Genomic DNA, 27,752 nt, shown 5'->3' with positions numbered 1-27,752 from the left:
TCTCTTCCGACTTCTATTGGCCCAAGCTAACTAGTGACATAGCTCATTTCGTGGATCGTTGCTTTATTTGTCAGCAATCTAAGGGAACCCTCACCAATGCTGATTTGTATACTCCCTTACCAATTCTCGAAGGCCCTTGGTATGAGGTTAGCATGGATTTCGTATTGGGTTTACCCCGCACCCAACGGACTGCAGACTCTATTCTAGCTGTGGTGGATCGATTCTCCAAGATGGCTCACTTTGTGGCATGCAAAAAAATCATGGATGTTGTTCGGATTACCACCCTCTTCTTCAAAGAGATTGTGCATTTACACGATATTCCTAAAACTATTACTTCGGATTATGATACTAAATTTGGCAGTCAATTTTGGAAGACTTAATGGGAAAAGCTAGGGACAAAGCTAAACTTCAGCGGCACCTATCACCCTCAGACAGATGGTCAGACTGAGGTAGTGAATCCGAGCTTAGGAAATCTTCTGAGATGTCTCACAGGAACCAAACCGAAGAAATGGGATCTAGTTTTACCTCAAGCATAATTCGCATACAATAGATCAAAGAACAGGACCACTGGTTTGAGTCATTTCGAAGTTGTTTATGGACGAAACCCATCTGGGGTACTGGATTTAGTCCCTATTTCGCGTCCCGAACAAACTAACCCCAAGGTTGAGGAGATGGCTGAGCATCTTCGAGTTATTCATGAGTATGTTAAGCAAGCTATTCAAGAAAGCAACACCGAATACAAGATCAGGGAAGATCGGCATCGACGTCAGGTTCTTTTTGGTATTGGTAATATGGTTTAACTTGTATTAACTCGTGATTATTTCCCTGTTGGTGAATACAACAAGCTCAAAGATCGAAAGATTGGACCTTGCGAGATACTAGAAAAGATTAATGACAATGCCTGCAGGTTGCGACTTCCTAGTCATTTAAAAACTTCTGATATTTTTAATGTAAAACACCTAAGTCATTGTGCTCTGAAGTTGGATACACCCACCCTAAATTCGAGGACGAGTTCTCTTCAACTCCAGGCGACTGATGTAAGAGATAATCCAAAATTGGGTTTTTTAAGTAGTTATCCGTTAATTAAGTTTAGTTTATTTTTTATATTTAATTTTGTCCTAAATCTTAGAAACTGAGTCTTGATAGTTAATTTATCCTAAATCTTAGGGAATAAGTCTAGTTGATTATTTTTCTGTTTAGATTTTTTTGAGGGTTTTGAGAGTTATATAAACCTATGCTTAGATGATGTTTGGGGACAAGTTATTTTCATATTGAATCAATTGGTTTCACTTAAGCCACGTTACGGCGATATCTCTTTTGTTCTTTATTTCCCGCTCTTATTTTCTCAAGAAGATTTTTTTTAAAACATATCTTGAGTTACTTCTTATTTTGTTATTTCTATCTTGTTTCTTCTTAATCCTTCTATAACTTTACGCCCCAGAATAATCTATATTCTGCTCGACGTCAATGATAGTTGCTACATAGTTGTAGCTAAACTTTAAATATGAAAATTTTAAAACTTTAAATATTCTTATGTCAAAATATTTTTTACCGATTTAGTCAAAATCATTTTAAAATAATTATAAAAATTATTAAGTAATTACTCCAATACTATACCTTATAGTAGTTAATTATAACTGGTACAATAGTGTTAAAAAAATAATAATAAAATTGTAGCCGTTCACATAGTAATTTCTACACATTATCATCGTAGTTACAACGTAGCTATATATATATATATATATATATATATATACAAAAGTGCTCCCTTGCGGTTTGTCTCCTACGGTTTGGTGCGGCAACAGTGAGTTGGCAAGCCACGTCACCTTAGTTAAAATCAGAACTAAAAAAATTAAAAGGAAAGCAAAAAATCAAAGTCGCAGGCTAGGGCTTTTTCCCATCTCTCGCCGTGAAGGAGGTTTCGTGCATTGTTCCCATCTCTCGCTGTGAAGGAGGTTTCGTGCGTCGCGCAACGCTCCCTCTCCGCCGAGAAGCTTGACGCCTCCCTCTACCGTCACTCTCCCTCTCTCGCCGAGAAGCTTGCCGCTTCGCAGTCTCTCCTTCGCCGCGACGTACGACATGATCCATCCTCTCCTCCCTGAGTGCCCTCTCGCCCGACACACTCCTCTCCTCCCCACCGCTACATCCTGTGAGTTTGCCCTAAAATTTTCCAAGTTGGACGAGTTTTATGTGACGCCTTGCTTACAATAAAAATAGATGATTTCCATTTCGCAACAGCTACAAACATAAACTCAAACAGCGGTTGAAGATTTTATAGAAGTTGACAACACTGCTCCATAAGACGGTAAGCTTGATATAATTTGTTAAGTATCTATTACTACTTTGTAAATTTCAACAAATATTTGATACATCAGTCTTAGCCATATGAGTATTGTTTTGAATTTCCAAAATTTGTATTTTTTGTATCAAAGAATACTCATGTTTCAAAGGAAATAAATATGATGAGAAAACTATTGGTAGGACCAAACATCATTTTTGGTAGGAGTTAACCAATCATCACACTACAAGAATATATGCTTTTAATGGCATTTGAAAGTGTCATCATATACTACTTATACCGACACTTTTGATATAATGACATTAAGTAAAAATGTCCTCTATAGTGATGTCATCTAAAGCATTATAACATTTCCTAGTGTCATTATATCATAAAAATAATCACACCACTAATGTCATGAATAATTATTATAATGACAAAAAAGTCACTATAAAGTTTGTAATGACACTCATACATTCCTTGTTATTATAATAATGATGATGAATTTATATGCTCTTTAAAATCATTTCTTATGACAACTATAAGTGTTTTGTATTTTATTTGTAGTGACAATAAAAAATGTCACTAATGATAGTTTATAAGGTTAATTTAAAATGCATCATTATGTAATTTATAGTGACATTTACAAATGTCAATTTATACTAGTCTATAAGAACATTAAAAAATATCATATATTATGAAATACATCGTCTATTTTCAATATTTTCATAATATAATATTCACACATAATAAATTAACATAAATACAAATAAAAATTTTAAACTAGAAATCAAATTGTTAATCAATAATTATCATTAATTTTGCAATCATTAATGTGCTGACAAACTTGTCACCTCAAAAAATATATATACACCAACAAATATATCTAATGTATTTAGTTTATAAAAACTAAAAAAAAAATAAATCTCGTGAAGCAAAACATAACCAAGCATCTTCATTCTTCAAGAAAGTGTTGTGGAGCATCTTCATTCTTCAACTATCACATATTCTAGTCACCTACAATAAAAATTCATATATTTGTATAAATAAAAAAAATAAAGTAGCATAAAATAAAGAGATTAAATTTAATTCAAACTAGTGAATATCATACCAAATGATAAACTGGGAAAGCTCTACATTGTGAAATCATAACATATTGGAAAGAAATATGAAACCAGTATAAATTAGAAGGGATTGCTAGCTATTGTTCTTGAATGTTAAAGCCTAGCATAAAAATACAACTTTCTATAAATTTATTAACCAAAGAATCTCTCTAGTGCAGTAGAAGTCACACATCCTTTCCTTACTCTTCCATTCAAATTAAAAAGAAAAAGAAAAATAAGGAAAACTTTTGAAACATTGTAGTTCTAAGAAAGTGCCACAAATAAGGTCAAATATACACATAATAGCGATAGAGAAACTAGAAACTAAAGAAAAATAAAAAGACAGCACACATCAACAAAACTAAAAATCTAACCTCATGTTTTTCAAAGTTGCAAAGATGAAAAGTCTTGCTATTATGCCACAAAACTCAAATGCATCTAGTAGAAGTCTTCTTCATTAACTATTAACTATCAACTGCAAATATAATTGATATTAGTTTAAAAAGACAACAACATGACGAGCATATACAATAAATAGTAGTTAATTAAAATATTGTATATCATACCAGATGACAAGGTCAAGCTATTAATCCTCCAAGTGCATCCTCAAATCAACCTTTATCCATCACAATTCCAATAAAAAGTTAAAAAAAATGGCTAGTTAAAAAAAACATGAATATATATGCTTCAAAATGTTAAATAGAGGTCGATCAATTCTTCGACATCACCTTAATCATTTTTGAAAAACCAATACAATTCCATCCATTCAATTCATATCAAAAGATCAAAGCATTAGGCAATTTTCTTGTCACTGGTAGTCAGTAGGCAGGTATGTTATCCCACCAATTGTGTAATGCTAGGAAAATCTAAATATAATTATGTATGTGTGCAAAAATGAGGCTAGATAACATGGCGTAGAATGAATGTATTTGAGAAATACTAGTAAAAAAATTGAACATTATTGGCAGGAATATGCTCGCCTTAAACATGAACAGCATAAACTCTTCCTCATTCAATCAAATTGATCTCACTCATATTCCAAAGCAAACTCAGATTAGTCTTCATCAGTTATATATTCCAGCATCATAAAGCAACTTGGCATATGGTATCATCAACTACCTTCAAGTGAGCAGCAGCCTTGTCCTTGTCTGTAAAGACACCAGTAGACTCCACAACGAAGTCAGCTCTAGTCTCACCCCAAGGAATCTCCTCAGGATTCCTAAACACAACCACAATCTCAGTAAATAACACCAACAAAAAATTCAGTGACAACAGCTACTTCTTTCAGAACAGACAATAGCATTTTAAACACCTGATGCCACAGACAGTAACCTCTTTCTCTCCCAAAAGAAGGGTCTTGGAATCCTTCACTTTTATCTCGTGATGCTTCCATTGCCCATGTACAGTATCATATTTAAACATGTATGTCTACAAATGTATCTGAGTTAGAAAGCCAGATCTAAGATACAGCTAAAGAAACATAGTATAAACTAAAAGCATAAAAAATCTAATCCATAGGATCTGCAGTTTGGATCTATATATGTAGCGACCATCCACTTCTAAATAATATATTTTGATGGAAGATAAATGAACAAAGCACAATAAATATACAAATCAGACTAGTAAAGCCAAAAGAAAGCATAAAAAAGTAACCGCATAGGTAGATCGACACGCTAAAGAGTACTATGTAATCGGTGGTAATGAATGGATCATTGACGGCAACGAGTTCCACATCCTCACTCTAGAGCGCGACTCTGGCGACCAATCGCCCAATCCTACCAAAACCTATAGCGAGCCAACAAAACAAAAGATAAACCCAACAGAAACCAAGATCGACAGTAAGTAATTAAAAAGACACTCCTGTGAAACAAAAAAGAAAGCCTACCATTGATGCCAATCTTGATCTTGGCTGCAAAAAGTCATACCAAACAAATGAAAGATGAAACAAAAAAAAAAGAACAAAAAACAATTAAGGACAGTAGAGATGAACAGATATACCCATGGCGGCGAATGGATAAAGATGGGGCGCAACTACGACAGAGATGGGGCACGATAAAGACGATCGAGGCGCAGTGGCAGAGACGATCGAGGTGTAGCGGCGGAGACGATCGAGGAGAAGCGGTGGTGGAGATGGGGCACACACGTTTGGGAAAAGTCAAGGCCAGCGGCGGTGGTGGCGGAGACGAGGCACGGGCGTTTGGGAAAAGTTAATCTTATCTAGGTTAAACAATACATGGTATAAGTTAGATTAATATATTTATTATTTATGATGACATTTATAAAATGTGTCAATATCTAATTAAATATTATATTTTTAAACTTAATTAGTTTTAATAAATGTCGTTATAAAGGGTTTATAATGACATTTTATAATAAGTGTCATAAAAAATATGTCCTAATAAACCATTTTTCTTGTAGTGTCATCAGATGATTATTTTTGGTTGTGGATTTATTAGTGATGAGAAAACTGAGTCTTTTGTTTGGTTGCTTACAAAGTTTTTAGAAGCCATGCCTAAAGGTGCACCAAACATTATCATCATTGATCAAGATCCTGCTATGACAAAAGCTATTGCACAGGTATTCCCTCAAACAGTGCATCGATATTGTTTGTGGCAAATATTGAACAAATTCCTAGAAAAATTAGACCCTTTGACTTTTCGAAACCACTATCACAGTATAAAGAATGTCATTACAAATTCTACAACACATGATGATTTTGAGAAGTCATGGGAAGAGACTATCAAGTGTGCTAACCTAGAGAAAAATGATTGGTTATCTTTGATGTATGAATTGCGACACAGATGAGTTCCAGTATATTTTAGTCATGTATTTTCTACAGGAATGTCAAGTAGTCAAAGATCTGAAGGCTCACATGCATTTTTCAAGAAATATGTCTCAAATAAGAACTCATTAATGAATTTTATCACCCATTTTAATAGAGCACTGAGACACCAAAGATATAATGAGTTAGTTGCAGACCATATTCATATAAATGAGTATCCCAAGGTTAAGACAACTTGGCCAATGGAAACTCAAATGGTTAAGCTATACACAAAAAAGAAATGGTTGGAGTTTCAAAGTGAAATGACTGAGAGTTATAGTTATTATGTGCAACAAACATTTACAGGAGTTACATCAGCGGTTTACAATGTGATGAAATTTCAAAGTTCTTCTTCCTCAAAACCAAGAGTGCTCACGCATGACAAACAAAGAGACTACATATCGTGTAGCTGCACGAAATTTGAGTTCGAGGGCATTCCATGCAGACATATGTTAGTTTTTTTTCGTATCAACCAAGTGTTTATTTTGCCTGATACGTATATACTCAAACGATGGACACGAGATGCAAAAGTTGGAGCAATATATACTTTAGGGGAGCAACATTTCATTGATGATCCAAATTCAGAAAGGTATTTGATGTCGAGGCACTCGAGGTTATCCTATAAAGCTTCAGTATTAGTTGATGATGCATCTTTGAGTAATGAGAGGGCAACCTTCTTGGATGAACAATTTGATTATATCTACAACAAAATTCAAGAGATGTCCATTAGTACAACATGCAGTGATAGAAGTCAAAAAAAGAAATCTATTGATGAGGGCATTGGTATTATTGATCCTTCTACAGTAAGAACTAAGGGATGTGGGAAGAGATTAAAATCATCAAAGGAGAAATCAACATCAAATTCCAGGCTTTGTCGTGCATATGGACGTCGGGGAGTATCACATGACAAACGTAACTGTCCGTATTGGTATGAATCGATTAATTTTAAATTTTAATTATATTTTAATATATTTTATATATGATAATGTGTCAATTATCAGAACAATTGAAGATAATAATTATATTAGTCTTGACGACGCATATGAACCTGATTTGGGATCTATAGCTGGTACTATCAAAGTTTTAATTTGTTAAATTATAGTGATTTATTGTTTATTGAGAAAATGAAATTAATAAATTATCTTTATTGTTGCAGGTTCTAACAACATGGGCTAGGATGTTGATTTCTGCAAGTATTTTTCATGGTCATTTATGTGAGCATCTTTATTGCACTGGTTTGTTGATTTCTGCAAGTATTTTTCATGCATTAATCCAATATATGAGTAGAACAAGATGAGTTTGCACATTTTGTTTTCCCTAGCGTTTACAGTATGAGCTTGAACATTTTCAATGCCTATAGTCAGTGTGGTTCTTTCCAAATATATATTCATTAAGATTATTTGTTGTTAATTTATGATGTATTCAGATCTTAATTATATATTGCTTCCTTTTTCTAGATTTCTATATATTTTCAGCTAGCTATTATGTGCTTCCTTTTTCTGGTAGATATGAAGCACATCTTTGGGATAACAGTTGCAAGCAAGAAGGCCAGATGAGGAAAGGGCGGCAAGGTGAGTTGAAAAATGAGATGAAGTGTTTGCTGGAAAGTAATTACTTCAGTTTCATGTTCAAGTTTTGCATAAACCCTTCTAACTACAAATTGTAATCTTGTTTGTTATGTTATTCCTTGTGCCGAATCTCGTAAATGAATACGCTTTTTCTTCAGTTTATCTCGGTAAGCTTGCTTTGCACTCAAAAACTCATCTTCATTTCTTCTGTTTCAATATTTATTTATCTTTGTCATTTCGACCTCTCAGGGGGTTATGATATGGAGGAAAAAGCTAGTAGGGCATATGATCTTGCGACATTGAAGTATTGGGGACTATCAACACATATTAACTTTCCAGATTGATGTCATGTTACATCAAACTTGGGGTGGCCTTCAACCGTTTTGAGATCTGAAATTTTAGTTCTTGATTTTGCTAATAATTTTAACTATGTAAACTAAAACGGTGGCACTAGAATTTGCAATACTTAATGTGCTTCTTTAATTTGCAATACTCACTGTGCTTCTTTAATTTGCAATACTCAATGTGCTTCTTTAATTGCCATCATTATTCACCGTTGGCACTAGAATTCTTCTACACTTTTAGTCTTCATGTCAGTTACCTACTCTTGGACACCATCATAGATGTTCAAATTGGATGCTATGGGACAAATTTCAGAAGTTCAATAAGATACAAAAAGATGAATTTCATGTTGTTTGTCTCTCTTCACATTATTTCTCTGATCTTGCACTTTGTTGAATGACACAATTTACAAACCCATGTATGGTGAGTTGGTTGCTCTGGTCCGGTTTGGTTCTGTCCGCGTGAGGAAATAATGATCAACAATTTCAAAAGAAACCAAACCAAACCAGACCTCCAAGCAACTGCACCGCCTCCAAGTGTAAAGACATAACCAGTAACGCCTTTACACTCAGCAGTGTCTGCTATCCAACTAGCATCACTATATCCCTCCAGGACTGCAGTGAATCTCCCATACCACAAGCCCAAGGATATAGTGTCTTTTAGATATCTGGGTACTCTGTCTAATGCATCCCAATGCGTTCTGTCCGGACAGCTGGTAAACCTACTCAATTTCGATATAGCAAAAGAAATATCAGGTGTAGAACAATTTGCTAAATACATTAGACTACCTATTATTTGTGAGTATCTTAATTGAGATACTGCCACACCACTCTTATTCTTGTGGAGAGTTTTTGAAGGATCATACGGTGTGACTACAGATTTAACTTGGCTATAGCCATATTTCTCTAATACTCTCTCAATGTAGAGTGACTGAGAAATTGCTATTTCATCAGTTGATCGAGTCAACTTCAGCCCTAAAATCATGTCAGCACAACCCATATCCTTCATATCAAACTTACCACTTAAGAGGGCCTTAGTCTCATTAATAATAGAAAGGTTAGATTGAAATAGTAGAATATCATCTACATATAAATATAAGATAATACAATTATCACCTTTCATTTTAGCATACACATATTTATCAGAGTCATTCATTTCAAAGCCAAACGATAGCATAACTCTATCAAATTTTTCGTGCCACTGCTTTGGGGCTTGCTTCAAACCATAAAGAGATTTAACTAACCTACAGACTTTATTCTCATTTCCAGAAACTACATGTCCCTCAGGCTGATCCATATATATCTCTTCTTCAAGATCTCCATTAAGGAATGCCGTTTTGACATCCATTTGATGAACCTCAAGATGATATATGGATGTCAATGCTATCAACACTCGGATTGTAGTAATTCTAGTAACAGGAGAATAAGTGTCAAAATAGTCAATCCCTTCTTTCTGTTTAAATCCCTTAGCAATTAGGCGGACTTTGAATTTATCTACTGACCCATCAGGTTTTAGTTTTCTTTTAAACACCCATTTACATCCTATAGTGTTACACCCAGGAGGTAAATCTACCAACTCCCAAGTGGCATTAGAGATAATAGAGTCCATTTCATTTTTAATGGCCTCTTTCCAGTGCTTAGCTTCAGGAGAAGCCATAACATCTCGATATGTCACAGGGTCACCTTCTATATTATAAGTGATAAAGTCCTGGCTTAAATCCGTAGACACACGTTGTCTCTTGCTCCTTCTCAATTCTGTACACTCTCTAGATTCATCTAGTCTAGAGTGACTTGAGGAGGGTGTACCTTCTACGGATAATGGGGTCTCTATAGAAGCAGGTATATCTCTTGTTGGGTTACCAGATATAGATTGAGGTGTTCTCATCTTCATAGGAAATATATCCTCAAAAAATGTAGCATCACGAAGTTCTACAATAGTATTTGCATCTATTTTAGAAATTTCAGATTTAATAATCAGAAACCTATATGCAATACTATTTTGAGCATAACCCAAGAAGATACCATCTACGGTCTTTGGACCAAGTTTTTTCCTTCTGTGTTCAGGTACTAGTACCTTTGCAAGGCACCCCCACACTTTAAGGTATTTCAAACTTGTCTTCCGGCCTTTCCAAAGCTCGTATGGCGTTTTCTCCCTTGACTTCATGGGGACTCTATTTAACACATGGCATGCAGTGTATAAAGCCTCCCCCCACATGAAGTTGGGTAACCCGGAACTGCCTAACATGGAATTAATCATATCTTCAAGGGTTCGATTTTTCCGTTCTGCTATACCGTTGGATTGAGGACTATATGGAGCAGTTACCTCGTGAATTATACCTGTATCTTAACAAAATTTTTGAAACAGGTTCGAGGTAAACTCTCCACCCCTATCAGATCTTAACCTCTTAATAGATTTGTTTGTTTGATTCTCAGCTTCATATTTCAAAACCATAAATTTATCTAAAGCTTCATCCTTAGTTTTCAGTAAATAAACATAACAATAACGAGAGTGATCATCAATGAAGGTGATGAAATACCTTTTATGATCTCTCGTTATTACACCGTTAAACTCACAACAATTAGTATGGATCAATTCTAAAATATTAGAATTTCTTTTAACTGATTTGAAGGGTTTTCGGGTTTGTTTATATTGTACACAAACTTCACATTTTTTCTTATCATTTATAGCATACTTAGGAATCATGTCAAGGTTCATCATCATTTTCACGGTATTAAAATTGACATGTCCTAATCTGTCATGCCATATATCATAAGACTCAATGTTATAAGCAATATCAGTAGATTTATTTAAGGTAGCATTTTCTACATTGAGTTTAAATAAACCTTCATTAAGGTAACCTTTTCCAATAAAGGTTCCTAAATGTAATATTACAACTTTATTACATTTAAAGTTCAACTCATAACCAGCACAGACTAACTTTGATCCGCTAATCAAATTTCGACGGACCGTTGGAACATGATGCACCTCATACAGTGATAGGACTTTTCCAGAGGTGAACCTCAGGTCAACTTGTCCTATCCCAAACACGCTGGCTGCAGAATGGTTTCCCATGGTCACGGAAGTGCCTTCAATTACCTGATAAGTAAGGAAGGCAGAGCGATCAGCACAACAGTGTACATTAGCACCTGTATCAAATAACCATTCATTGGGTTGATAGATCAAGTTTAGTTCGGGTTTGAAGGTAACAAACCTATTGCTGGTGCCGTCACTAGCAGTCACGACATTTGCTTGTGCCTTGATGTTGGACGTATTGCTTTGGTTTTTCTCCTTGTCCTTTCGCTTAGGGAAGAATTTGGCATAATGTCCAACCTGTCCACATGCCCAGCAAGGCTTAGGTTTGGTTCCAATTTTCTTTTGAACCTTTGAGTTGGGTTTCATCTTGTTCTTCATTTTCTGATTTTTGAATTTCTTTTTGTCAAATGAGACTACTACATTTGCCTTTGGAATAAAATCCATAGGTATTCTTGTATCATCATTTTTATGTTGCTTCCGATGTTCTTCTTCGATATTTAAGGCAATCATCAAATCTTCTAGAGAGATTTTACCTCTCCGATGTTTAAGAGTCATGCTAAAATCTTCCCAACTCGGAGGCAATTTTTCGAGGATAGACAAGACCTGAAATTTTTCAGGTAATGACATATCTCCTTCAGCAAGACCATGAATTTGGACTTGGAATTCATGTGTCTGCTCAATCACAGATTTGCCTTCAACCATTTTGAAGTTTAGGAATTTTGCCACAGTATACTTTTCTAAACCAGAATCTTCGGAGTTGTATTTTTTATCCAAAGATTTCCATAGCTCTTTAGCTGAAGAGGTTGAGCAGTACACATCAAATAGTACGTCTGAGAGAGCAGACAGGATTCTCCCATGGCAGAGATAATCCCTTTGCTTAAACCTCTTTAAGGTAGCACTACGGGCAGGTCCCTCTTCATTAGGTGAAGGAGGGTCTGTTTCTATAACGGAGAATAGTCCTAGCATAGTAAGCCAAAATTTCATCCGTTGTTGCCAACGTCTGAAGTTTTGCCCGAAAAATCGTTCGTGTCGGGTGCTAGCCTCATCAGACCCAGTTATCCTATCGTTCATCATGTTTATTGATGCTACAATCAATTCTCTAAAATTGTAGTAAAATTGATTACACTAATACAGTAATAATTGCACCAATAAATGACGAGCATGCAATAAACAGTAATAGAGTAAGGTTAGGAATTTGTGTATCTCCGGTCGAAGCGTCGGGCGTGCCGACTGTCTTTAGAGAATTGATTACCGCCCACGGTGCAGAGGCTTTCTGGCAAAATCCTCCCAAGATCCGACAACCTCTCGCGTCGTTCGTAGGTGCACTCCAAGACGAACGCCGCACTCGGACTCAACCTCAGATTGCAGAACCAAGCCTCAGAACTTAGAAATAAGAAGAAGAAGAAGAAGAAGAAGAAGAAGAAGAAGAAAGCAGAAAGCAGAGGAATGCTTTGCTTTTTTAGAGTGAATTGAGAAGGAGCAGAGGAAGTGTATTTATACACTTCGAAGCAGTGTACGCACCAAAGCGTACGTCGCTTTACTTTCTCACGTGCGGGTGCGTCGCTTTCTCGCAGACAGAATCGCGATGCTTCGCTTCCTCTGCTTTGCTTTCCTCACACGGACAGAACCAAACCTGACCAGAGGCAAAAACGAACCGAGTGAACTAAATCGGACTGGCAAAAACGAATCGGGCCGCCCGTAAGCGCGAGGCCCACAAACTGGGGATTTGCACCCCCCCTGCGCGCGATAATCGCGTGCGTCGCGCCCGATTTATGGATTTCCGGCTCGAACCCCTTGAAACCACATGATTTGGGCTTGGCCTGCGCATGCGTGTAGGTCCTCCTTAACTTGACTAAGCTAGCATGGAAGACTTCCATATATAAAGCCTTCTAAGCTTCTTAGCTTAGCAATGTGGGACTAAAAATAATGGGAATATTTTGAATTAAAACTCAACAAAACAGTTGTCGTGACTACTGGCAGAAGCGGCTTGAGATTGAAAGAGTTGAGCGAGTTTGTCTGACAAAGAAACACTGGCAATCTATGAGACAGGATTTCCTTAGTTTCCAATGAACAAAACATTGTTTGTCAGTCAGTGATCAAATTACTTTGGTGGAATAACTCTTGTTCAAACCCCTTCTTATCTTCTTGTTTACAATTGTAAGTTTTTGTAACCAGATGATTCGCGCGAAGTCCTCATAGGTCAAAGAATAATGTAAATGATACTGTTGTGAAATTTTCTGAAAGTGTATGCTTGATAGCTAAACTTTACGATACTATATTGCTAAAAGGTATTTTCGTGGTTGCCTTGCTAGTAATGTTTTATTGATGTATTACAATATAATTAAGTGCACTAACAATCCATTTTCTATCTCCTGTCGCAAAAAGTTAAATGAGGTCTCTAGCTAGATGGTGAACAGTGAATAAAAAATGAAAACACAAGCAAACTAAACACTTGGATTTAACATGATTTGGCAGCCTCATCTTCTACACTACTTATCAATTATTCAGTTGGATCACCTCCAAAATAGCTAATCACTTTGGAGTTTACAATGTAGCACAACTAAAGTTAAAGAAAATTACAATGAAGTTCTGGAATGCTTGAAAATTTTCTTCTGATTCAATTTTCTAAATTTTGAAAGCTCTTCTGCCACCTCTTTTGTCGTAAGCCTTTCTTCTCCTAAAAACACTAAGTCCAGCATGCGGTCCACTTCCAGTCATTCTTTTGTCGTGAGCTTTCCACTGGGGATGAACTCTAAGACCAGCATTGGTGTTCCACTTCCAGGCAATAGTCCAAAAGCTTTACTGTGATCATAGGTCTCTTTATTTCCACAGTCCAATTATCGTTCAAGATTCCTTTGTGTACCGTTCAACGACCACCAACCTCAATAATTTGATTCTTGTTGAACTTGTTTGTTGCCACCACATATAAAAATGAAATTACTTCTGATGAAATGTAAATGACGATGATGATAAACTTCAGCTATTTGAGATCAGAAGTGAGAAGATTTGGATTGCTAGAACGGAATAGTCATATATAGATATTAAGGATTGGAGTTGATCTCCATCACAATTGTAACACCAACATTATGCAACAATGTTTAATGTTTCCAACACCAACTAACAAATTAATTTTGGTCCAGAATTACAAACATTTAGCCAGTTACATTAGAACATGAACATTACTTAACACTAACTAACAAGATGAACTAACAACACAATCAAGATTATGGCTAAGAGAATCAAGTTGACCATCACTGATATCCAAATGAATTTCGGTACTTGGATTATTTTCTTGGGTTATGTACATGAAAAGTATTGTGTTCACTTTCAATATTACTAGATGAACTAGTATCGGACATCATCCACTTTTGCCATCCATGTTGCCTACAGCTGTAATACTGTCTTCCAGGATTCTTGGTTGATCTAGAAACACATACCAATGTTCTTTGTCCGCAGTCCCTGCATGTTACAGGTTGAAGTCTTGTATTTTCGATGTTGCTAAAACTTGATGATGCCATGAAATAGCAACCTAATAATCAAATTTTCATTACTTAAATTAAAATAAATATTATAACATTCTGCAGAAGAAATATTGAAGATAATTTGTTATGAAACTAACACTATAGATTATGTTTAGTTAAAAAGAAGACAAGTTGGAGCCCTGTGCTTAACCATACAGAAAGATGAGTAGTGTAAAACAACTTCATGGTAACTTATCATATGAGAAGACATCAAAATCAACCAACCACAAGAGTCTTGTGCTTAACCATAAAGCACAACTTGATGTGAAAGTACGGACAGAAAATCTCTGAAGTAGAACCTTAAACTATTATCTAGGTTAACTAATAACAATAATAGAAGATGCAGGAGCATAGTCAGAGGATTTCCGAAATAACAATAGGTTGTGAAGTATAAGGTAACCTTAAACTATCAATAAGACAGTTACAAATGCGAGCAAAATGTTGGAAAAGAAATATGTTGGTGCTTGACACCGTGTTGCTAGAAATATGTTGGTGCTTGACAAATGCGAGCAAAAATTTTAGGTCAAACTCACAAGAGCTTGTCTTGCGTCTCGGTGAAGTTGTTCCTACGGCGGCGAGAGAGGGAAAAGCGACTGCGAAATGGCAAGCTTCGGCGATAGAGGGAGGCAGCAAGCTTCTCGGCGAGAGAGGGAGGAGCGACGGTAGAGGGCGACTTTGATTTTTTGCTTTCCTTTTAATTTTTTTAGTTCTAATTTTAACTAAGGTGATGTGGCTTGCCAACTCACTGTTGCCGCACCAAATCGCAAGAGATAAATCACAGAGGAGCACTTTTGTATATATATATATAGCACTTATCGATCACTGTAATCTACAAATAATATTGAATTAAGGGATATTTTGAGAATGAGATGCTCATTTGATTTTATGTTTGTTTTAAGATGCCCTTTGACGATTTATAAGAGTCACCTTTTGGTTTTTGCGATATAATTTAGGCTGAAAGTAGAATAAAGCGATCCTACTTTTTGGAGAGAAATATTAGACAAGTCCATAAAAGAGTCGGCTATTGCATGTGTCCAATCACAGTAGGCATGTGGCACTAGGGTAGATCAAATTTCCGCAATGCCAATCCACTCGGAAAAACAAAAAGTCAGGATTGTGGCACCAACTGTGGAATAATGGTCCCTCAGCGTTAAGGTACGTAGTTAATCAAATTAAATACTATGTTCTTTTGATTTTTCCAATGCAATTTATTTATTTTAGCCGGTGATTACCGAATACAAAGACGAATGCATTAATGATGCCGACAAGGACGTGAGGGTGACAAATACATCTAATTTTAGTTAGGTGGATCCATCATTTTCTTATCGTACTATATGTATCTATCATCTATGGTATATCGTCAAGAGTCTACGGTCACGTTTTAAGACTGAAATATATTCATTCTTTAAACAAAAGTGAGTGTTCGTTCACTGACTCATGAAGGGTTTGTCTTTGTTGCCCGTCGTCACATGACATGATGTTCTAACATAATAGGAATTTATTATTATTATTATTATTATTATTATTTTTATTGATAAGGGTGTAAATCGGGAGTTTCCATTAGACTGAGAAAGTCAATTAATAGCTCTATCGGAATGGAAGTCAAAAGTTTGAATGGATCAATTTGATTGCTTCTAATCACGCTATTCCAGATACAGCAAATTTATTCGTCGGCAATTTGAGACTGAAACAATAATGTTTTATAAGATACATTTTCTTCCTATGTTTTTGTTACTGGGCCACTAGTTGTCGAAGCTCAGTCCAGGACGAGGGCAAAATTTAAACGTCGTCGTCTAGTGATTTCACCATTATTTTTTCACTGTGAAATGGCTCTCTCGTGAACAAGCTAAGGCAATTGCAGGCCTTAAAAACGAAATTGATATGGGGTGAGGACGGGTCACAACGCCGTGAGTAGAACAAAATAGTTTTATCAGACCTGAACTACTACTGGTTGATTAATTGCACCACTTAAGGACCATCGAGTTTTTTGTTTTTTCTCAGAGCGTGTTATTCATAATATTGATTGATGGCGCTGCTGCAGCGGGTAGTTGCTTGCACTTAATTCTGCGGTGTATGGACGGATAACTGACGATGTGACACTCCATTTCACTTCATTTATTGTTACCGTATGTGCGATATACTTACGTATCTACTTTTCCCAAATCCTCCTCCCTCTTTCTCTTTCTCTTTATCGTACAATAAAGTTTGCGACTTGAAAAAGGACAAAGCAACAAAAATGCTCGATCTCTCACTGTGGATGTACTGCACGCAGATGCCGAAACGAAGCGTGCCCATTTAATTTCGACTCTACAAAACCACCGTATTTTGAAACTCCGCTACGGTCTCCGCTTACGGAAAAGACAAACGGGAAGCAGGGAAGGTTGATTCTACAAGAAAAGTCCCAAGAAATGCGTAACAAATTAAAGAAAATTATCGTCCTATGAATAGATGTATTGAGATGACTGATCATTCAAGTAAGAAGGTGATCCCCGCAACTCCGGAGCAGTAATCCAAGTGAAGATTGAGGATGACCGATGAAATCCCTACAATGGACTTGGAACTAAGCCTTCGGCCCGCAACAAGCCCATTCGCGTGCAACTATGATTTTTGCATGACGCGATTTTTTTTTCCTGTCTAGTCCTTGGGACATTTTTTTTTTACTAGAGCTTGCATTTAAATTTTGAAAATTTTTAAATGGCGCATCCTATTTTCATATTTATTAAAAGATGCACCTCTTTTCATATTTTTCATAGAAAAAGTATAAATAAATTCCTCCACCACGCACGACAATCTAGCTAGAAGATCGAGTTGCATAACGGCCCTGGGGATGCGACTTGGCCGCTTGAGCAAGGCAACTCCATAGTCACCCTAGCTGAGCGGCTATGTTGCACAACCACCCTGCTAGAGGAACTAGGCAGCACAACAACCTTGTTGGAGCGATTTGTGGCAGAGTAAAAAAAAAATTATATTCCACTTGGATTTATTTTTGACGTTACTTTCTTGATTTTAGAGGGTAGTTTTGAGAGCCTATGAGGGTTTAGAATTTAATGATTTTAGGTTCGTGAAAAAACTAGGATAAAAAGGATGCTAGGTTCTTTATCTTTGTCATTACTTTCTTTCAATGAGTTTCACCTATCTTTCGATTATAATATTGTCTAGTCAAGAAGTTGTATCTGTTTCAGTTCTTCTCCCTTGTGAATTTGGGGAAGGACATGTAAAAGTCTCATTTTGAATGAGGTGTGTAGAAAGAATAAGCTTTAGGTTGTCTTCCATGAAGTTTCCTATAGATAATTACTTAAATCTCTAGTTAAGTCATCTATACTTTCTCTTTACTCTGTGGCTTCAGTTGCCTTTTAAATTTGAGTTTTGACATGAAGTAATTTATTTATTAATAGGATGTCTTGGTGCAACTATGTTAATAATGCTATTCTAATATTATTTTATTATGCCAATATTTGGTCACCTTTTCTGGTTAAGTCTGCTAAGTAGTAATCGTCATTTTTAGTTTTTAAGTATTGTTGTGTACAATCTAGTGCTTCATCGTAATGTGTATTTTCAAATTTTAATTTGTTTATTTATATTTGATATTTTTTTTTTTTCAAATAGAGCACTAGAAGTTTGAGTACTTCTATTTGAGTTCTGTTTGTTGTAATTATTATTTTTTTTATTTGAAGTAAAATAGTTTTGGACTGGAGTTTAAAATTTTTAGATTTATTTTCTTCAATAAGTTTAAAGACTTAAGATTTCTTTCAAAATAAGAATACTAAATAAACTAAGTTGACTAAATTTTATGTTAAAAAAATCTTATGATTCTTTCATGAAATCTATATATGTTTCGTCTAAGGTCATTTATTATATGAGTTTATTGGACTAAGTTATTGGATACTTGTTTCAATATGTGATTAGTTTGTCTTTGTTATGATTCTAGGGCAGTTCTTGAACAAATAAGTGGATCTATAAGAGTATTTAAGTAAAGGTTTTCATCGTGTAGATAGTACGTATAGTTCCTAAATCTCATATAACAGCTATGTTTATGTTGATTTAAAATAGTAACTTTTCTAGCTGGAAATTGTAGGGCTAAATCTAGATAGTCAAATTTTTAGAAGTTTTAAAAGTCTTTAGAATTAGAAGTCATGCATTGTATAGTGGCCTGGAGAATCTTATGGCTCTAATACTATATTTTAGAGGGTACTTTTTAGAGCTTGTGAGGGTTTAAAGTTTTGTGATTTTAGGTTCATATAAAAACTAGTCAAAAGGATGCTAAGTTCTTCATCTTTATTGTTACTTTCTTTGAATAGGTCTCACATTTAAAGAATCTCTCAGCCAGCTGAGCCAAAGCCTAGGCTATTTTTAGGATTTAGTCCCTATTAACCACCTATGTGTCTGAGTCTACAAGTTTATGATTGACTTTAAAAAATCGAGACACTAAGTGTTGGTCAATACTTTTGAAATTTATATAAGTAATTATAGTCGTGACTTAATTTTATTTTCCTAGAATCTCAATAATTCTAGATTTTCAAATATGGTAATCTATGTATTTGGAGACATGTTTAACATGCATTATCTAAGGTAGACATAATTTGATGTTTAGTTTTTAAAAAACTTCTAACTTAGATAATCTTGAGTTAAGTTTGATTAATTAAAGTCTTGAATTATTAATTAATCATTGATTACTTAGTTATTCTACATAGACTTTTAGATTGTAAAATATCATAACAAAATAATAGGGTTTAATGGACGAATAACTTTAACGAAAATTTTAGAAATTTTTTGAGATTTTATCGAAGCTCGTATGACGAGTTTAAGGGGATGAATTTATAGGTTTGGGAAAAGCCTATTTGGAATAACCATTTAATGGGAGTTGATTGAGGGAATAAACTTAGGTTTTGATTTTTCCTAAACCTAAGTCAAAGTTTATAAACCTTACCATGCCCTGGCACTAGCCTCCTTCGTCTCCCGATTTCCTCTTCCTTCTCCACTCTCGCGGCGCCAAGACACCGCCGCCTCTCCCGAGCTCTTTGCCTCCCCAACCTGACGGTGCCGCCTCGCGACGCCTCGTCTCCCATGAGTACAAAATCCCTCGGCCAAGGAAAGTCTCGAGTCTTCTCTTCCTCGCGTCGATCCCCTCTTCTCTCCCGTCTCTGTCCATGCGTCGTCGACCTCGACGCCGAAGTCCACGACTGACCAACCACCACCAGTGAAGCCTTCGTCACCAGCGATAGCAACGACATCCGGCTCCCTTCCCTCTTCACCCGAGCTCTCTTCATTGCCGGCGCGAAATCCATCGTCACCCACTGCTAGGAGCCACCATCGGCTGCTGTGGGCCGACGCTGGAGCATAGGCGTCGTTGTTTACCCCTCCGAGTCGTGCCCTAGCTTCCATCGTGACGTCGACTCCTGATTCGCCGGTTCCCTTTCTTCCTCTGCCATCTCTGCACGGACGCACTAAGATCCACCACCATCATCGTCGAGCTCACCTTCGGCCATGCCCTAGCCTTAGGTCCATCATCTTTCATCTGGTTGACTCACCGTCACAATAGCATTCAGATTTCGTCTGAGGGGAATCTGTGGATCTAGTTCCGAGGGTAGGTGTTAGACTTGTAAAGGTTTGATTTCATTGTGGAATGTTGTGCTAACCAGGAGTGATTGTTCTTGATAGTAGCTTCGTAGTAGCTTAGGCCACAGATCTCCAACAGCAGACACCTTTAGTTAGCATTTTCCAACAGTGGAGGGCAATGAAATCGGGTAAGTTTTAGTGTTGATTTTGATGGTTATTTGGTAGTTGACCGATGGATTAGATTAGTGGGGTAATCAATATTAAGGGTTAATGATCATGTCTATTAGGGTTTTCCCTAACTAGTTTAAGGGATTTTATTTAGCTATTTATTTCAAAGGAACTTAACTAAGTAAATACTTTGATACATGATCTGTTTGAGACGGCATCACGACGTGGACTTTATCTGATACTATCTTCTTTTTTAGGCAGGTACCTTTGACTTATTTCTTTTGATATTGTCATTTTGATATGCATAATAGATTATAGTTAGTAGTAATGGTTATGTTTATATTTACTTGGTATGTCACTACTTGATACCCGTAGTATGTTCATATTGTTATCTATTATGCATTTATATTTATGTTTCTTGATTCTTGTCATGTGTATTTATATTCATAGAAGTAGTGACATACAACACATTACCAGGTATAGGCCTAGCTACAAGATATACTTGGCATGTATACCTAGATTTATTATCTGGCATGTGTACCTAGTTTTATTATCTGGCATGTATACCTAGATCATTGTTATGAACTCGGTTTTCCTTTTGGTACATATTATATGGAGGTTGATATTTTCAGGAGTTACATGCTCTAGTGTCATGCACCATTTTGCATGATTTCATGCTGAGCGATTGTCGGATCTTTTATAGTTGAGCACATCGCTAGTTACATGATCTGCACACACAACCACTCATGGGTTAGTGATACATCAGGCAGGGTGTCAGGGTTCCCCTGGTCTGCTCATGGGTAGTGTGACTGCAGTGTGATAGCGGGCAGGGATCCCTCCTCTTGACTATAACACAGGGAGATGAGAGTTTAGGCTCCCCCACTATGTTTAGGGTAGGAGGATAGGTGTACTCCGACAACATTCTGTCTACTCGGTCACTCAGGAGTAGTGATGGCATAGTACACAGTTGTCATAGCCCTACCCACTCGACCTTACCATCGCGTGTGAGGTGGCTGACTTGCGTCAGGGGCGACCATTTATTTGCATTATATGCATGAATTGCATTTATTGCTTATGATTACTGCATTTTGGATGCTACATTTTGGTGGTTGCATATGATTGACATGCATACAATAGACATTATGTATTTGGTCTGACGACCCTGCACTTGTTGGTATGGTTCACACCCTTATGTTCGGATAGGAGGTTCCGGTGAGTATAGTTTCTTCTGTTGTTCAGTTTTGCATTACTTGTTATTGTTCAGGAGACTGTACTGCATGATTATTACTGATAGTTATATCTTATTATGCATGTCTGATCGATACCCGCTGAGTTCCTGAACTCACCCCGTTGGTTTATTCCTATTTCAGGTTAAAGTCGTTTGGAGATCCTGTCTGCCAGTCCCATGTCACATCGAGCAACTTCTTCTATTTTTGCTTCCGTTCGTTTTATTGGTTTTGGACTTATTCATGTATATGTATCTCTGTATGGAATTTAGCTTTGTGTTTTCTTGTATTTGGTTTGATGTTATCGTGTCAAGCGGGGCCGACTCGTAGTTCATTGTTTTGTTCGTTTCATGTTCGTTATTTTGTGATTTTTGATGTGTAATGTTTCAGCCGTGTATGTTGTCTATTAACTGCGTGGTTGTGTTTATATCCAACTGTGTGGGCTGATGTTGCTTGTGAATAGTCATGTGACAATGTATTTATGTTTCAGATTGTCACCGGTATAAGAGAGATGTTGTCCGTTTGCCGGACAGGGACTCCTCTGGGGTTGACATAGATTAATTTTGAGATATATATTTTTTTATATTAAGTGATTTAGTTAAATTAATTTTAGAGTAAATGAATTAATCATCTATTAATTAAGTTAAGATTAAGTTAAAAGTTGAATTTATGATTAACTTATTAACTAGGATTAATTATAATTTTGTTTAATCTTAATTTGAATTAACAAATAAGTTACAATTATTTTTGAGTTAACCGTAAATATTCAATTAATTATTGAAAGTACTCAACTTTAGTTGATGATTGGTATTCGATTGATTAATTGATTAAAATGATTAAATTAGTATTCGACAAATTATTAAATTAGGATTAAATAATTAAGTTTTGAGTTAAATTTTTAATTTAAGTTTAAATTTTAAATTAAGTTTAAGCTTTAAATTTAATTTTAAATTAAGTTTAATTGAAGTTTAAATTTAAATTTAATTTAATTTAATTTTAATTTAATTGAGTTTTAATTTTAATTTTAATTGAATTTAAGTTAACACTCCCCTTAAGTTAATACTGGGGTTTTGGCATGTTAAATTTCAAAACTTTAGCATATTTTTCTACCTAAGTGTTTTAGGGGATTTAGTGTTAATACACTTATGTTCATCAAGTATATTATTTAAGTATTTCTATATACTTGGTATAATTGTTTATTTAAGTTTGATTAAAATAAGATTATTTTAAATTAATCAATAATAACTAATTTGCTTATGTAATAATAAGTAATTTGTTACTAACTCAATTTAATACTTATTTTATTAAAACAACTTAAATTTTTTATTGACTGAGTTAATTGATTTAATGAAACTTTTAGTTATAATTTAATTATTTATTTACTTCATCCTTTTATTAGATTTAACTTAAGTAGGATTAACAAAATTTAAGGTTAGTATTAATCTGAGGTTTAAATTTATTAAAGTCATTAAACCAGGTTAAGTAATTTTAAGGATCAATTTAAGTCAATCTTTAATTAATATGATTTAATTAAAGTAGTTAAAATTTAAATTAATGTTTTAATGTAAAGTCAAGTTTGATTTAAATGATTTAGAGTAAAGTTAATGTTTTAATTAGGTTAAATCAAGGTATTAATCAAGTCAATTTTAGTTCACAAATAAGGTTAGACATGAACAATTAAGTTTTAGTTATTTACTTATTAATTATTTAATTAAGTTTAAAGTTTAAGTTAATAGAATTTTGATTAATTATTTATTAAATAATATTTAAGTTTTTAAGTTAAGTGTCTAAGTTTTAAACGATTAAAATAATTTTTTTAAAAGGATTTTTTTTAAAAGGGTTTTTAAGATATTTTTAAAAGATTGTTAAAAGTTTTTCTTTTAAAAGATTTTTTTTTAAAAAATAATTTTAAGTTTAATTTTAATTTTAAGTGTAATTTTAATTTAAACTTTAAGTTTAAGTTTAATTTAATTTTAAGTTTAAGTTTAATTTTAAGTTTAAGTTAATTTTAAGTTTAAGTTTAATTTAAATTAATTTTTAGTTAAGTTAATTTTTAATTTTAATTTGAGTTAATTTTTAGTTAAGTTAATTTAATATAATTTAAGTTAATTTAATTTAATATAAGTTAATTAATTTAATTTAATTTATTTGAATTTAATTTTGTTTAATTTAATTTAATTTAATTTAATTTAATTTATATTTTGTTTTATTTAATTTAATTTAAATTTATTTTATATTATTTAGTTTTATTTTATTTAATATTATTTAGTCAATTTTATTTAATTTAAATTTATTTAGTTTAATTTTATTTTATTTATATTTTGTTTTATTTAATTTAATTTAATATTATTTAATTTAATTTAATTTATTTTGTTTAATTTTATTTAATTTAAATTTATTTAGTTTAATTTTATTTTTTATTTAATTTTATTTTATTTAAATCCTTAGTTATCTCACCCGATCTACGTTTTCAATCAGGAAATTCTATAATTTTGTGAGATAAGTTAAATTTAATTACAAGGTTTGGTTTAACTTTGTGTTTGATTCAAGTTTAGCTTTGGGCTCAACAAACAGACATTATTTGGATAAACTTGTGGGCTATGATGAGTCACCTGAACATTATTAGAGTAACCATGCATTTGAAGTTTTTCAAATAGTCTCATCCACTGAACTTAGTATAAAATTTTGGTCTAACTAGTTAGGATTCATAAGAGGTAGTTTCAGTTAGTTCCACTAAGCCAAATGTACCAGGTCGAAGTCATATCTTCCTAGATATGTATTGACAGAATTTCTCTAACCTACTATCATCCAAAACTTCACCAGTACTATTTATCAAGTTAAACTGTTGCCCCTATTTAACTTAGTCTTAATTACCCGGCCAAGTAAACTTATTATTTTGGAGGTGCCAACTAATTTGAAGTCTCCCCCTGAATTATTGAATATTTGTTTTATTAGGTTTATTTAAATATTTAGGTTAAGTATTTTAATTAAGTTAAATCTAGATTTTATGAATTTTAATTTTATGTTTTTGATTTAGATTCGGTTTGTTATTACATTTGTTGATTAGTTTCATAATCAAGAAATACTTGATTATATCTTGATTTTTTATTTAAATTTGGCTTAGACTTGTAATCCAAGTCTAGATTTAATAATTTGGTAATTATCTTTTCTTGTTTATGTGAATATGAAATTTTAAAGATTAAAGAATTATTTTCTAAATTATTGTTTAGATTTTTATTAGTTAATTTATTTGGTTGAGCATGCATATCTAATTGTTGAGGTAAATCCAAACTAGAGCAATGATGATTATCTAATTTACTAACATGTGTAGAAAAAATTGGATTGTCATGTATTGTAAACTTACTAACCTTTGCTCTCCTTAAATCCTTGGGTCTTATTTCTGGATATTGAGGTTTGTAGTGACCCATCTTTTTACAATTGAATCATTGGATATGCTCCTTCCCTTTTTGAACTTTAGGTGTCAACTTCTCCTTTACCTTTGGTTGTGCGGTTCGAGTCTTATAGGTGGGGCATTTACTTTTGTAGTGCCTTTTTCACTGCATTCAAAACATATTATATGATATTTGAATTTTGAATTCACAACTTTACCTTAAGGCTACGTTTGGTTGGGTGTAATGTAATCTAGCTTGTAATGTAATCAAATTTGTAATGTAATGTAATGTAATCTTGATTACATTACTACGTTTGTTAATGTAATGTATGTAATCTTTGATTACAAAGGTGATTACATTCTTTTGTTTGGTGTCTATTATTTTTTATAAGGAATGTAATTCATATTATTATAAAATGACAAAAATATCCTGTGACCTCTATCGGTGGTTGTCACATCTCTGCCAGAGTTTGTGGTAGCCATCGGCAACCAACGGCCGGCGATCGGCGGCGGGCGGCCGGCCTGCGACTTGTGGCGGGGGGCGGCGGCCGGCGACCGACAACCGGCGACGACCGGCGACCGGCGGCGGCCGACGACGAAGGTCGGCTACCGGTGGCGGGCGGCGGTCGACAACAGACTAGGGGTATATTCGGCATTTAAACTTTGGTGAAACAATGACCTCGTAATGTAATCGGATTACATAGCATTTGCTTTGTAATCCAGATTACAAATCTTCACTACCTTTTGTAATCCAGATTACATTACATTACAAGTTATAAATCAAACCAAACAAAATAATCGACTTTATAATGTAATCTGGATTACATTACAAGGTAGATTACAGGCTACCAAACGCAGCCTTAGAATCCTCGTTCGGATTCTCCTCCTTGTCCATCATCATCTCAGATTCAAATTTTGAATTTTGTTCTGATTCAGATCCTCCTATCTCCTTTTGTGCCATTAAAGCCATAAAGCTGGTTTGGTCCGATTCTGAGGATGACTCTAGGGATTCAGACTCTGATCTAAGCTCGAGTTCAACCTATTCCTCTAGCTCCAGTGATTCCTTGTGAAGCTTGGTTAGACGAGTCCAGAACTCATAGGCATCTTGATATTCTCCAATTATGCATGTGATTGCATTAGGTAATAAATCTAAAACTAACTTTGTTACCTTTTAGTTTTCTTCCGAGTTCTGAGTTGATCGTCTCAGTGCCATGCCGCCATCAAAGTCGCTCATAAAGATGAAGCTTTTCATCTGCATCCTCCACAAATTAAATTCGTGTCTCTCGTACATCTCATATGGCGGCGGTTCATGAATGCTTCGTCCTTCGCCTTGGGCCATTGATGTGAGAAGATCTTGCAAGACAGATATAGGCAAGAAGCAATTTTTAAGACTTTTTTGTCTTGGGGTAAGTAATGTCGGAGGAGAAAGAAAAGAAAGGTGTTTTACCAATTTCGAAAATAATAATAAAAAAATGATAAAATAATAATAAAAAATATTGTGACAAATTTTATCAGAAGAGTTATTTTGTCAATTCTAACAAGTAGTGAAAAAATTGAAGTGAATTTTTTTTAAAAAAAATTGAGAGAAAAAAAACAAAAGGTGTAAAAATTATTTTTAATCACAAAAGATATATAATTTTTTTTTAAAAAAAAAAGGACCCCCTTTTTTTTGTTTGACATTGGTACCACAAATATAATCTAAATGTCATACCTACATTTTTCACACATTTATTTTAAAAAATACAAGTAGTTTAAACCCTCCACCCTCACTCATAGAATTTTGGTCGATCAAGTTAAATAATACACAAGAACTTAAGTTACTTAAAGATAATTTGTATGATTTTATAAGAGACCGTTCTATTTATAATGTTTTGAAAATGAAGTGGTATCAGGATATTATATGCACACACAGATAGAATGTCCAAGCTCCAAGCTACCTCCAAACTTGTACATATATGCATTCTAGCTCTGTTTTGAGGGCGACTATAGGCTCCAACAATTTAATGATAGGACTTCGTTTGGCCCTTTGGATGTAGCGCAATATTAAAAATACTTAGAAGAACAATTAAAAGGATAAGGTTTGACTTCCACGCCATGTATGAATATTTTGAAGCTTGATTTTTGAGTGTGTATAATTTGTATTTAGAATTTATCGTATATGAGAATTGAGGAGAAAGTCATCTACCCAATAACTATAATAAAAACAAAACAAAACTTCCACAAGGTGTCCTTGATAACCACCTACTCCAACATTATATCCTATGAGATCCTTGAATGCATTTTATCCAAAGTATTTCATGGACATAAAAAGTTTCAATTCATGCTAACGAGATATCATTGTATCATTAGGATCCTTAGAGTGTTTTTTAGTCTATCTCAGAATTTAAATACTTTTGGGCAATGTTTTTCGGGAGGTCATCTCAAGCTTCCTTAATTGAGGTCCTAGAAAAAAAAACTCCTTTGATATATATATATATATATATATATATATATATATATATATATATATATATATTTCCTGCATTCTTATTCATTCGAACTTGGGAACGACAATGACAAATTATTTTAAAAAAAAAATAAAAAAAAAAATTTTAAATGTTATATTTTTATATAAAATTTAGTTTTATCACATTTTGAGATGTAAAATTCATAAATAATTTGTTTATATTCAAGTGTTGATAATATTTTTTCAATTAATAAAATTATTAAATTATTTATTTATTTTTAAGACATTGTTCAATGTAA

At 34.2% G+C, this 27,752-nt stretch overlaps 2 long non-coding RNA genes across 2 annotated transcripts; both read right to left on the bottom strand.

Moving 5' to 3' along the window:
• Positions 1-4,533: 4,533 nt before the first annotated feature.
• LOC122031028 lies at positions 4,534-4,810 on the bottom strand. The gene is made up of 2 exons (XR_006125707.1): positions 4,694-4,810; positions 4,534-4,600 (listed from the first exon to the last, which is right to left on the bottom strand). It is a non-coding gene; the product is annotated as an uncharacterized LOC122031028 (long non-coding RNA).
• Positions 4,811-5,066: 256 nt separating this feature from the next.
• LOC122031019 lies at positions 5,067-5,397 on the bottom strand. The gene is made up of 3 exons (XR_006125705.1): positions 5,380-5,397; positions 5,267-5,290; positions 5,067-5,166 (listed from the first exon to the last, which is right to left on the bottom strand). It is a non-coding gene; the product is annotated as an uncharacterized LOC122031019 (long non-coding RNA).
• Between the last annotated feature and the right edge of the window lie 22,355 nt (positions 5,398-27,752).

The sequence above is a fragment of the Zingiber officinale genome, chromosome 11A (genome assembly GCF_018446385.1).
Source record: "Zingiber officinale cultivar Zhangliang chromosome 11A, Zo_v1.1, whole genome shotgun sequence".
NCBI lineage: Eukaryota > Viridiplantae > Streptophyta > Magnoliopsida > Zingiberales > Zingiberaceae > Zingiber > Zingiber officinale.
Note: the sequence above shows the minus strand (reverse complement) of the source record. Positions and strands in the feature narration are given on the sequence as shown.